This window comes from Cavia porcellus, unplaced genomic scaffold (assembly GCF_034190915.1).
Source record: "Cavia porcellus strain 051 isolate PalLab524CR breed Dunkin Hartley unplaced genomic scaffold, mCavPor4.1 scaffold_9, whole genome shotgun sequence".
In the NCBI taxonomy this organism is placed as follows: Eukaryota; Metazoa; Chordata; class Mammalia; order Rodentia; family Caviidae; genus Cavia; species Cavia porcellus.
The window spans coordinates 6,673,874-6,688,003 of NW_026947492.1; positions in this window are offsets into that span (position 1 = coordinate 6,673,874).

The window sequence follows — 14,130 nt, forward strand, 5'->3', positions numbered from 1 at the left end:
AAAAAAGAAAACAACTTCCAACTCAGATTTATGTACCTTGCAACACAATCTTCAAAATTAATGTAGAAATAAGATACTTCCATGACAAAGAACAACTGAAGAAATTTATAACACTGAACTGTTAGCTGCACATGGGATGTTCTCTAAAATAGACCATGTCCTAGCCCATAGAACATACTTAAGTAAATGCAAAAGAAGTGAAATTATCCCATGTATCTTATTTGACCATACAAGGATGAAGTTGGAAATTAATGGCAAAAAACCACAAAAGCTCCATAAACACATGGAAATAAAATAACGTCTTCCTGAACAACCAATGGGTCACAGATGACAAAGAAGAAATTAAGCAGTATTTACAGTAAAGTGAAAATTCAGATGCACAATACTGGAAACTATGGACACAAAGATAGGCATACTAAGAGGGAAATTTATGGTGGTGAATTCTCAAAACAGGAAAACAGAACAAGCAAAAATAAACAACCTAATATTGCACTTCAATCTTCTAGAAAAAGAAGAGTAAGTGAATCCCAAAGCACTCAGAAGGGAGTAAATTATAAAGATCAGAGTAGGAATTAACAAAATTGTGACTAAGAAACCAAAATTAATTAATCAATGTGTTGGCTCTTTGTAAGAATTTAAAACATTGATTAAACTTTAGCCATCTTATCAAAAAAAGAAGGAAAGTAAGGACTCGAATCCATGCCTTGATGCATGAAAAACGTAATACTACAGATCTTATGGAGACTCAGAAGATCATCAGTGTCTACTTTGAAAATCTTTACTCTCATAGGATGGAAAACACAGAAGAAATGGACAGATTCCTAGATACAGATGAATTACCAAAGCTGAATCAAGAAGATATAAAAAGTCTGAATAAACCAATATCATTCAATAAAAGAAAATGCAATTAAAAACTTACAAAGAAAAGCTCAGGTCTGGGTGGATTTACTGCTGGATTCTACAAGAAATTTAGAGAAAATTTAATAGAATACTCCTCAAACTGTTTAATAAAATTGAAAAGGAAACAACACTCCCTAACTCATTCCTGGAGGGAAGTATTACCCTAGTAAAAAACCAGAGAAAGATCCAACCAAAAAACAGAGAATTATAAGCTCATCTCCTTAATGAACACAGATGCAAAAATCCTCAAGAAAATACTAGCAAACAGAATGCAGAAAACCAATGAGAAGGTTGTACACCGTGACCAAGTGGGATTCATCCCAGAAATGCCATATTGTCTCCTACTTTGAGAAACTTAAAGGGTAAGTTCTAAAATGCACAATAGATATTGTGCAATGGGAAAAAATTGTTCAAAAGGAAAACAACTAGGATGGGTTAAAGGGAAAAGGGAAAAATGCAAGTCAGTTGTACTATTAGCACCTCTTAGTTCACTAAAAAATATTTGTGCTAATAATGAGTGGAGAAATTTTAACGTTAATATCTTGTACTCTGAGCAACTACTTTAAAGACAACAACATGTAATGTATTAACTGCTGTCATTCTCCTATCATCTTGTTATGAAATTTTGTTTTGCCCTTTTCCACAGAATAAAAAATTTAAACTAAAATAGAATTCTATTTGTCTACATAATGAAGAGCTTAGGCCCTGAGCTCCCTAACACCAAAAATAAAGAATGGAAGTCTCAGTTACAAGGTTCATTGGGTTCATAAATGCTCACAGTAGCAGAATTTTTCCCTGACAGTTCCCACAGTTCAAGATCATGGAAATATCATATATGTATCATTCTCACCTGTTCCTATTGGCTTATCTCAATTGGTGATTTTAACTTGACTTTTTGCAACACTAAGTCCTTCAGAAGAGCATTATAAATTCTGCAGACAAGAACAAGTATTTCTTAAGTGGTTGGGATGGTTCTCAGAGCTGGCTAGATAGAGACACAAGGCAGACAGGCTCCCTGCCCTCCTGGAGCCCATAGTCAAGATGTGCAAAGGGAAGCAGGTGGCCAGCGTTAGTATGTAATGTGGTATCTCTTGGGAAAACAGGAGACACCAGAAGGGTGTACCTCACACTGTTGACAAAGGGTTTCTTGAGGAAGCGATATTTCAGATGAAGTAAGAGTTGTCTGAGAATAAACAGAGGGAAAAATTCCAGCTAGAAGAGCATATACAAAAAAGCCTAGAAACTGAAGGGACAGCACACAGGATTGGGGACTGTGGTAGATCTTGTGGTCATATCCAGACCCTTCCATCTGACTCAGCGTAACAGCTCCCAGCTGTTCTGGCTCACAGCTGCTCCTTCTCAGGAGAATTGTTCTAGCTCATTGGAGCCACCTCATTCAAGAAGCTGCAGGCCATTTCCCTCCCCTGCAAGAAGCAGCCCATGGCCCACAGAGGACTGATCGCAGGATTCAGTAAGCTTGTCCTCTCTCAATAAGGACATTTGTCCATGCAGTTTACGCTCCTGTGCCTACTTCTTCATTGATCAGGCTAATGCTCAAGTTTACCCAAGCATCCTTGCTCAGCCTTCTCTTCTGTCTCTACTCAGTTCTCCTAAATGGCTTTGCTTCTTGAGCTCTGTTTCTGGAGAACCCAAAGTGAAGACAGCACTCCTAGGATAACTGTTGAAATTAAAGTGTAGACTTCAATTGACTTGGTTCAAACGTGATCCCCATCTATTACCAGGTTAAGGTTTTACTGACTTAAATGATTGCCAATTTCAATAAAAATTCTTATGTAATGTATCATTTCAATTTCTGATCATTAGAATCATAATCACATTTAACTTATTTCAGCTTCATGAATTTATAAATAAGAACATTAAGACTGAATGAACCATGACATTTGGGCAAATCTTTTCTAAAGCAATCTCACTGAAAAGTGGGTATGATGATCTGACATCTCTCTGTTTTAACTAAGTAGAATAAAACATAATTCGAGTACCTAATATTTTTGATCTCCTAGAAGATGAGGACAGGAACACAACCATCAATATTCCAAGTCCTGGGAATTTATACACTTTATGTTAAATAAGGAGTTGATTTCTGGAGCTGGAGCTAGAGCTCAGCAGCATAGAGCCTGCCTGGCAAGCACAGGGTCCTTAGTTTGATTTCCAGTTTAAAAAAAAAAGTTACTTTCTTTTATGATTTAGTATTTTGTGTCTGAATTTTAGTGTCTGAGTATTTTAGTGTGAATCGGTGACTACATCATCGATAGAGGCATTGACAAATTAAGTTAATGAACCTATAAGATGAGACACTGAATCAAAAGCCTGACACTCTCTGAAACAATGAAATAGTATAATGTTTTTTTCATGCTCCTTTTGTCCCTTAGAAATCAAGGCAAATGACCTTCCATAATAGAGCATAATGGGTGGGAGATATTCAAGGGTGACCAGAAAGAGACCCACTGTGAGGCGAAGAAAGCAGAACACCTCTTCACCACTGCAGTGTGCTTTTTAGTTTCTTGCTCCCAGGCAGTAAACATAATCCATGAATTAAAGATAATTAGTGTCCTTCTAGAAAATGCAACTGTAATTACAGACATCTAAGTGCACTTAGTGCATTTGACAAGAATCAACTCTTTCACAGTTCACAGAGGGTCCTACTGGCTGGAGGGCAAACTCAGCACCCTTAGTAACTTGGTAATTATTAGAAGCTATAAAGAAACCCGCCTCCCAGGAAACAGTATGGTCCCTACAGTGGAGGATGAAACATCCTATCTTTATCATAAGGAAAAGCACCACCCATTCATAGGCTAGGTGAGATCAATGCCCAAGTCCCATGGAGTGGACTTATTCTTGTCATTTTTCTCGGGCTCATAAGAACCTACTAGCTGTCAGGTACTAGGAACTGGGGCAATAAACAGTAAATCAGATGCATGTGGTCCTTGGCCTCTCCGAGCTAGTGAGTGATATGGCCTGAATGTTTGCTTCTCTGCAAACTGATGTACTGAAAACTAACTTCCAAAATGACGGTGTTAGGAGTAGGAATATTCAGGAGGATATTGGGTCAAGAAGTGGAGCATCCATGATGGCATCAGCGATTTAAAAAAAAAATAGACACAGGAGCTCAATCTTGTACTGTGCTTTCTGCCACGTGAGCAAATATTGAGAAGAAATCCATCAACAAACAAGGAAGAGGCCCCCCGACAGTGGATCCATTGGCAACTTGATGTTGGGCGTCCCAGCCCCCACATGATGACAGATGAAAGTGAGTGTCCAGGATACCCAGTCTGATAGACTAGGAACCCAAGAGTGGGTAAGCAGCCAAGCAAAAATAATTCCGTGTAGAAACTGGCATATAGAAAGGCACATGGTTGCAATTTTCTGAAGAGAGTGACTTCTAAACTGAAACCTGGAGGATGAAGTCAGAAAGGAACACAGGTAGAAGGTTGGGAGTAAGGAAAATCGTATTTCAGATAAGTGTAAAAGAGAACTGGGAACAAAACACAGAGGCTGCCCAATTTTAAGAACCAAGGAAGTTCTTCGAGGTTGGGTCTGCAGGGTCCGAGAGAGGCCTGGCTAGAGACAGACTTATGAGAGAAACAGAGGCTGAGTCAGGGAGACTGAGGCCATTGAGAAGCAATTCTGAGCACACCAAGAGCTCCCTGAAGGTAGTAAGTAAGGAAAAAACAAAACACAATCTTGAAAAACATAGACAGTTCTACTGTCCTTCAACGCTTTCACAGAAGGAACCCACAGTTTCTCTGGGTTCTTTAGTCTACCAGTTAACTGGAAGAAAACGTTTGGTTTTACCAAAGCCCTTGCCCTCTGGTCATGTTGGGACTACTCCTGCCTAAGAACCTTTAATGATTCCCCGTGGTACGTGAGTCACGGGGTGTATCTAGACGTCCTCCCGAAGCCACATCTGCTCGCAGGTGGGACTTTTTTGAAGTGGCTGGATTTAGAGTATGTAATACTGGAATTAAAGGTTGTGATAGTTAATGAGTTTAGCATAGTCCTGGGTGTGGGTAATGAGAACTCCACACTCGTGTGGGCAGCATTAATCAGGAACTTATAGCTTGGAAGGAGTATGAAAGAAGAGAAGGAAGGCCAGCTTGCAGCTGATGCTTGCTGCGTCACTGCCTCCTGCCTGCTTTCCTGTGGTCTGTTTCTCCTCAGCGATGGCCCTCTGCTATGCAACCCTGCCTCGGAGCTGACCAACTATGGACTAAAAACCTCCACAAACTGTGAACTGAAATAAATCTTTCCTCCTTTAACTTTGGGCATTAGGTATTTTGTCTTAGCAACCAAGAAAGTAACCAAGACAACATGGGATCAAATCCATTCTTCTCTGGCTCCTTTCTCCAGGGACAAAAGCAGTGGATTCTTGTTTTTTGCAGTAGTTGTATCTATAGTCACCACATTACTGAATTAGCAAACACAGACCACTGCTCCTAGGGAAAATACTTCATTAGTTTCCTGCAAACTTCCAATCACAATTTCACTGCATCAAAATACATGTTGTCCCATGTGTGTTTCTGTTTAAAGATATATTTACTACATATTGTTGATTCATTAAAGTTGAAATCATGCCAACAGCACTGTGACTTCTGCCCAAAAGAAGCTTATCTAACACATATGGTATTTTTCCTGTGAGGCAGATCACAGCCTTCTTGTGCTTTTTTAAGAGCAGAAGGCTTTTTCTGAGCTGTCATGGGGCATTTTAAACAGTGAAAAGACCAATCAAAAGCATGAAAATGTGAAAAACACGGCACTGAACACAACATGAAAAGGGTACTTGTTTACATTTTGAAAGCTGAAACAGGAAGGTGAAATGTTGCCTTGTTTAACCTCAGCTAAGGATGTGTGTTAAAAATCTCTGATTTTTCACTGCTTGGCAGGTGGCCATGAACAACCACAATAAGGATGAAAATATTGATTTGGGGGTAACAAATTTTAATGAGTACACAAATTCATAGATACAGAATCCATCAATAATGAACTTAATTACATTTTAATGTAGCATTTATTACCTTGAATTGAAATTAGTAATTTACATTGTGTTTTTTTCTACTGGAGTCTAGTGATTACCTGGAGAATATTGTGAGGAGTTAGCATAAAATAAGAAATAATTCCAACAACAAAGAGCATGGACATACTGCTAGGCAGATTTCACATTATCTTCTTATTCAGTCCCCCAAATAATTCTATGAATTATCCACTTTTATTATTCCCACATTACAGATTGGCAAACTCAGGCTTAACAGTGATAGTAACACTTGTTCACAGTAATATAATTTGAAAGTAAAGGCCAAAGAATAAATGCACATGCTTAGGTACTGTGCTATCCTGCCTGGGAATTTTAACCTTTTTAGAGAAATGTCTAGAGGAAAAAATAGATGACTTTTGCATACCGAATGAATTGGCCTCTGAAAGTGACAACCAGGACAACCAAAAGGGATGACTGGTAGGAAGACACAGAGTCAGTGAAAGTAGCTTGAGGCAAAATACCCAACACTCACAAGTTAAAGAAGGAAATATTTATTTAGCTCACCTTTGCAATGGTTTCAGTTCCCAACTGGCTGGCTCCATGGTAGGGTAGCATACCAGACAGGCATCACAGAGGAGAAATTTAGTACTGGGCAGAAGATAGCAAAGCAAGAAGCAAGAGACCAGAAAAGCCTCTTTCTGTCCCTAATATTGTATCCAGGCTACTAGGATTAGGGCAGGGCCGAACTAATTGGTGGATTGATCTAGTAATCACCCACCTTAATCCTAGCACTCTTAATCCTTGCATTATACCATGAATCATTCACCATCTTTGAAAAAGGACATATCACTGCATGAGACTTTGGGGAGTCATCTAGACAAAGGTCATAACATTCTATGTCTGGTCTCCAAAGACCCATGCACATCCCTTTATGCATAAGGGATTTAGTCCATCTCCATGAGTTTCCAAGGTCCTAAAAATTTCAGCATCCCCAAAAAGTCCAAGTCCAAAGTCTCCTCTGAGTTTAAGGCAAACTTAGCTATGAGCCACTGTACAAATGAAAAGGAAGTTAAACTCTTCCAAATTTTGATGACACAAAATAGACATTACCACTCCAAAAGGTATTAATGAGGTCTGAGGAATGAGATCAAAGTAAGTTCAAAATCCATCAGGGAAAAAAATTAAGTTCTAGTTCCATGTACACTATCTGAGGTAGTCTGTGGCAAGATGTGAACTCCAAAGGGCTTCAGTGGCTTTGCCCCTACAGCATTGGCAGTGGATTAGCTCCCAAGGCTTTTCTCTTGGGCCAGAACTGCTCCCTCCTTGTGGTTTTCCTTAGCTGATCCATGTTTCCAGCTTTTCCAAACTTCTGGGGATTCCACTGCACCTTCAGCTTCACACACACAGATTTACAGCACAGCGCATGGCCTAGCTTCCCAGGCCTCCTCCTGCAATCTAGGTGGGAGCCTTCCTGACCCCACAACCCTTACATTCTGGATGCACCTAAAACCAGCACCACGCGGATGATGCCAAGGTCTGCCATCAGAGCAGTGGCCAGACTTCCTCTTTTCTTGGCTGTAGGAGTTGAGTGCCTGTGAACCAAATTCCAAGTAACAACTTCTCTAGGCCACCACCATTCTGGAACATGGTGCTCTGGGATTGTCTTCTTAAAGCAAAATCTTTCACCTTTTAAATTCTGAGGCTGCAAAGACTGAAGTTCTTCTGGTTCTTGTGGTGTCCTCAGACCATCTTTTCAGTTGTCTTCTTCTGAGATACTTGGCTTTTTCTTTTAAGCAATCATTTTCTCCTCTGTTCCATTTTTAGAGATCCTGGTTTTGCTGGATCTTCCTTTCTGGCCACACCAACAATGCTTTGGATCATTCTGCCAGGCTCTTTGCACTCATTCTCAGTGTAAATCTGATTAACAGCTCCTAACAGTAGCCGTGCCACTATCTTAACATTAGATTGCCTTGAAATTTCATCTGCAAGATTGATTAGTCTGCTGTTCTTAATCTCAGTCTCAGGTAGAGTCTCTGGAGGTGATTAAAATGCAGATAAACTGTCTTAACACACAATGTCTGAAGTCCAGCTGCCAATGCAGAACCTCTTCCAAGCAGAACCTCCTGAAATGGTCTTTACCAGCATCATTTCTATTACCATTCTGTCCTTCAGATCTCTGACCAGAATCTCCTATCAAGTACAACTTTCCAGGGCTGCTTTCTCAGGCAGCATCTCTGAACTCTTCCTCCAAGTCACTTCCAAAGTCTCCTAAAACACTTGATCAGGGACAGTCACAGCAGCAGGCCCATTTCTCTGGTACTAAATTCTGTCATAGTCAGTTTTCTCATTTCTGAGACAACATACACAACACCCAAAGTTAAAGGAGGGAAGATTTATTTGGCTCACAGTTCATAGAGGTTTCAGTCCATAGTTGGCTGACTTCTAGGAAAAGTGGCAGGACATATGGACAGCATAGAGGAGAAACAGTTCATGGCAAAGCCGGGCAGGCAGAAGGCAGCAAGCAGCCAGTCCAAATGACCTAAGCAGCTTCTTTCCGCCCTTTCTATATTCCACTTATGCTACTGGACTTAGGGTGAGGGACAAGCCAGTGGCCTCATTTATTAATCACCCACCCTTAAGCCTAGGATTGTGCCTTGAATCAATCACACACTCTAGGTTCAGCCACTTCTGAAAAAAGCCCCATCTGTTACCACATGAGGCTTTGTCAGGACCTCTAGACACATTGTCCTGTCTGTGAATTTTAGCCCTTTTAGAGAAATGTCGAGTGGGGAAAAATGTGACTCTCAAACACCCAACAAATTGATCTCTGAAAGTGACAGCCAGGACTATTGGAAGAGTTCACTTCTGTGAAGATATGGACTCAGTGGAAGCAGCTCTTCTGTGTGGTCTTCAAAGACGGAAGACTCACAGTGATGTGAGAAAACTACGTGGCCAAACCTATTGTGTGAGAGGAAGGGTTTTGTACTTATGGGTGAAATAAGAAAGTGTGGCAGTGAATCATCCAAAGAAGAACTGTTTATCTGAATGTGGTGGAACAGACAGAGGAGGGCTTTGTGGATACTCGGCAGTAGCAGACTGACAAAGCTGATACCAAGACAGAAAAGCCTGAGACCTAGAAAAGACACGACCTTTCTGTGCAAGGATCTTTTGAGCAGCGGCACAGCATTTGTTATACTAGAAAGGGTGAGGCTGTGTCTTAGTTACCCAGGAGCTAGAAGATCACTTGTGTGTGAGGGAAACTCTGTAAAGGAGACATCTCAGTGACCACTTCCTGTATCTTCTGGGATCAGAGTGGGGTCTTGGGCCATACCAAAGCTTTCACCATCGGGTATCTAACAGAATCTGATGGATGGTTCGCACAGGCTATTGAACCTAGAGGAAATTTCTGTGTTCTCTAAGAATAAATGGGCATAAAAAAGCATATCACTTTGGGTACAGTGACATCTACAACTCATCTGCCCTGAGAGGAGTTCCTGTGCTTCCAGAAAGAACTGGAATAAAAGCTCTGCTTGTTGCCTGGATGTGCTGACTCTGAATATAGCTGAAATCAGTTCTCCAAATATATTGTCCCCATCGCATTCAGAAGTGTTTGTAATTCCCACTTGAGCTCTTTGAGTATTCACGAGAGATTATGGGGTCCAGCTGAAAAGGTCTGTGGCTGGAAGGAGTCTTGGGAAGCGAGAGCTATTTCCATACTTCACAGTGAGTTGTCAGATCTCTCCAGCTACAGAAAGGCCAAGATCTCCAGAGAAGGGACTACTGCTACCTACAAACAAATTCTCTGTCTGCCACAGGGAGTGCTTGGCATTTTCTTCAATCCTCTCATGTAGGAAGAATAAAGACCCTGTTGCACACAGTTTTTCCCTCATGACCACCTGCCTGCCATGCTGTAACGACTTCATATGGGGGAAGCTCCCGACTCCCTCCCACTGTCAGAGTTTCTGAAGGCTCTTAGCTTCTTCGAGGACCGTTCCTGCACTCCCTCCCACATGCTAAGAAGGCTTCAAGGATAGTGACTGTCTTAGTACCACCCCAGCACTGTGGGTAACAGTTTCATCTTTAGCCTATTTTTTCTTGACCATAATTTATATTAGTGAGGTCTCATCTAATTTTGCCAAGGCCTCGTGATTATGGACAAGAGTAGATTTCAATAATGAAGGAGATGGACTCTCTTTTCATGAGCCCCCCACTGCTCTGTGCTCCTCCTCTAGATAGTTACTGCCCTGAACATCTACTGGTTGTTCCTGTTACCCCAGGGTATCAGGTTCTTTATATAGTTGGGGGTTCTGTATCCTTAGAATTTCTACTATGAGGAAACAGTGCATGGCTATGTAACTGAATAAAACAGGGTTCTCTTATGGCCCACATCCATCAGTAACACAGGGCTTCATTGTGATGTCTCAAAGCGGGACTCTGACAGGTTGCACAACTGCACAAGGAGCTGTAGAAAGACTTCCTAAAGGCCTTCTTTCTCATTCTCTTTCTAGAGTTCCATTCCTAGTGGCAGCAGATGTTTCTCTGCCCTTCCTTCTTTCCTGCCTCAGACAGCTGCCCATGTCTCACCCCTCACAGTCCAGCCGCACTGTCCCTCTCCTCTGTATCTGCCTCTGCACATCCTTGCCTCTGTCTCAGACTGTTCCATTTTCTACCTGATTTTTCGTCTTCAGTTTTCTATTTTACCAATATTTCCACTCATTGCAATAAAAGCCTGCTAGTGACACAATGAAAATAAAATTCCAAGGTGTTAAAGAAAGCAACGTGTCATAAGTAAACAGATACAGCCCTGGTGCTACCTGGCTAACACACTCCCTTTTTGGTATGTCTACTAGGGAGAGGAATGCAAAGCTTTTGTCAAGTCAAAATCTGTGGCTCCTCAAAGCTGTGCTGACCTTACACATAGGTGAGTAGAGAGGGGATTTGATCTTAGGAAATCCTTTCCTCATTCTTACAATCATTCAGTGAGCATGTTGCTTCTACAGTTTCAAGCTATTTTTTCAATTGTGTTAGATCAAAGTTTGGTGTCTAACTACTGTTTTGGTATTCTAACTGGTTACTTGTTTGGGTTTCTTTTATTATTTTTTTTGTCTTTTTCCTTTTTGTTGGTACCAGGGATCAAACTCATGACTGCCTGCTTGCAAGGCAGGCGCTTATGCCACTGAACTAAATCCCCAGCCCTGGTTTCTTTTATTCTTAATTGATATCTAGCAAAACAATTTTTGTACTGGGGATTGAACTTCTAGGGCCTTTATACTGAACTACAATCCCAGTCTTTGATTGATTGATTGATTTTTTTTAGACTTTTTTTGGAGGATCACTAGTCAAGGTTGGGATTGATTTGTGATCCTCTTGCCTCAGCCTCTCAGAATGCTGGGATTACAGGTATGCATTCTACCATGCCTGGGTGTTAGTATCTTTTTAATATATTGTGCTAGTTCATGCAAGGATGCCTTCAATCCAGTCCCTCCCTTCTCCATACTGTGCTCTGCCAACAGCTAACCTGACTTCCCATTCAATGGCAAATAAACTGCCAGTTTCTAACAAGGAATGTGACGTATCAAGGGATTGTAAAAATATTGCTGGTATGAGCAAATTAAAGAATGAAGAGTTTACAGACCGCTGCAGTGCATATATAAACTTGAAATCTGTCTTCTTTCTGTCTGTCTTTCTGGTAATTAGTAGTGAAATTTACTGCTGCAGATGAATCAGTACAATGAATAATTTTATTGTGCTCTAAGGATTTGTATTTTCCTTGAATTCTTGAAAACTCTCTATTTCCCCTAGTTATATTTCCTTCTCCTCACTTGATTTTTCTCTATCTGATACACCAGTTATACATATGTTGACATTTCTTGATTGGTCCTCTGTGCCACTGTTCTATGTACTTACCTTGTTTCTTTGCATTCAGGGTGATGTACTATGTATTCTGTGTTGCACAACAGAGGAACTCAGAAATGAAAATCAAAGTGTATTTCTATGCTTTGCTACAGTTTGACGTGGGTGAGGGAACAATTGGAAGATCTCCTCCAAACTATGACTCAGAGGTAGAACTTCCTTAGAGTAAAATGTAAAGGTGCCCTCCTGAAATGTTTGCTCAGGTCTGCAAGCTATACGCATCATCCCCACTCACAGTCCATTCGCGTGATCCCATAAAGACATCCAGGAGATAGGAAGTAAAGTTTTCTTATTGCCAAAAAGAAGAAATGGAATTGGTGAGCTTTTAGCCAGCCTCTACGTCTATCTCTATTTATTTAGTTCAATTGTGCAATATTCTGATTGTCTTTTACCTTGTGCGAGCCACTATTTAAACACATCCACTAACTTTTAAAAAAATCTAACATCGCTTTTAGTACTAGGGATTGAACCTAGGATCTTATGCATGCTAGGTAAGTGCCCTAGAGTTGATCTATAACTCCAGTCATTTTTATTTTAGTTTTAGAATTTTAAATCAGAATCTTACTAAGTTGTCCAGGTTGACTTGGGTTCTCCTGCCTCTTCTCCCTGAGTAGCTGAGATTATAGGCATGAGCCACAATGCCCAACTCAATTTTTTGTTTTTAATTACTTTTGTACACTTTTATAAATGCAATTTCCAGTTTAATAACCTGTTGTCAATTTAAGAATGCGATTTCCAGCCAGGCTGGGAGTACATGCCTGCAATCCTAACACTTGGGGAGGATGAGGCAAGAGAACCTCAAGTTCAAGCCCAGGGACTTACCCAGCCCCTGTCTCTAATAAAAAATAAAAATAAGCTTGACATACAGCTGAGTATGATCCCCAGAGTCACAAAGACAAAACAAAAATTTTCTTCGTTATCTCTCAGTATTCTAAACAATAATGAAGTAATATTATCAAGTACTTCATTATTTCTATTTTCATAAATGTAGTTTGTCTTATTTGTTGGGCCTGTCAACTAGTTTTGATTACTATGGACATTACCAAGTGCTTTATAATTTTTGTATGACAACTCATCATCCATAATAAATGTTTCCCCTGCTTTTTCCTCCTTGTTGGGATGGTTTCAGGATTACCTGAATGAACCTGGTGCCCTGAGATGCACAGCCCTGAGCCAGCTCTTCATACAAGAGTTTGGGTATTTTGTTCCATTTTATAAGGCCAGTTTTGGATGTCATGCTTATACACTGCATAGGTCTAGTTTTAGTTTTAGTATAAGATAGTTTAAATTAGCACCAGTTCACTTGTGAAGACCATTGGTTTAGCCCCAGAATACAGATATCTGCTTGATTTTGGTTCTCATCTACTCCAAAGGACTTCTTGGGCACTTTTCTGACACAATGGTTGAAGATCTGGCCTCCAGATCTTCCAGCTGGTCCCATCTTTTCCTGTGTAGCTTTTAAGCAGAATTAAATATTCCACCATTTAAGTTACCCAGAGCACATCGCATCAGAGTTCCCTATGTACGGTTTTGTCTCCTTAACTAGACTGTAAGTACTTTGAAGGTAGACATTAGCCCTTATTTATCTTGCTGTCCTAGCAAGCACTCAATATTGGAGAAATTAAATTTGAGATGTTTTAGGGCCTCTTGAGAAATCCAATTTTTATTGTAGCCCAGAAATGATTCTCCAGTAGTATAACACGATTTTTGTGGAAGATAATTTACAGACATAACCAAAAGGCATGTATTTGGACTCAGTAAATGAGTTCTGATCTGCCTGTTTGTATGCTAACTTGTGCAAGGCCCTTTATTCGCTCTCATTTTGCTTTTTTGAAGATATAATTGCTTCTTGGTTCCATATTTCTATTGCTCATTACACTGTTCCATACCATTTCATTCTGAAAATAAAACAAAATAGGGTATTTAAAATTAATGATGTGAAGCACAGCTTTTTTCCTTCCCCTCTACCTCTAGGCAGAATTAGCAAACGGCTTGAACACCAGCCATTCTTTATATTGAAAGCATCTGGGTTTCATTAGAGTAAGAAAAATCACTGATTACAAAGGGGAGTGGCCGCACACCTTCTCTGTTAAGCATCACTGAGATGTTTTGCTATTCCTGCTGCCTTCTCCCCAGTGCTAGCAAGATCATGATAGCTGCTTCCACCTCAATACAAGTTGAACAGTCATTCTCTTTGGTTTTATGTATACAATTCGGACATTCTTGATATAGTGATATTCTTATTAAATTCACTTTAAGAGATTCGGAAAATGAGCAGTTTCTCAGATGATACAAGGTACTGTGTGGCAGAGCTCTGTGTCTTCTGC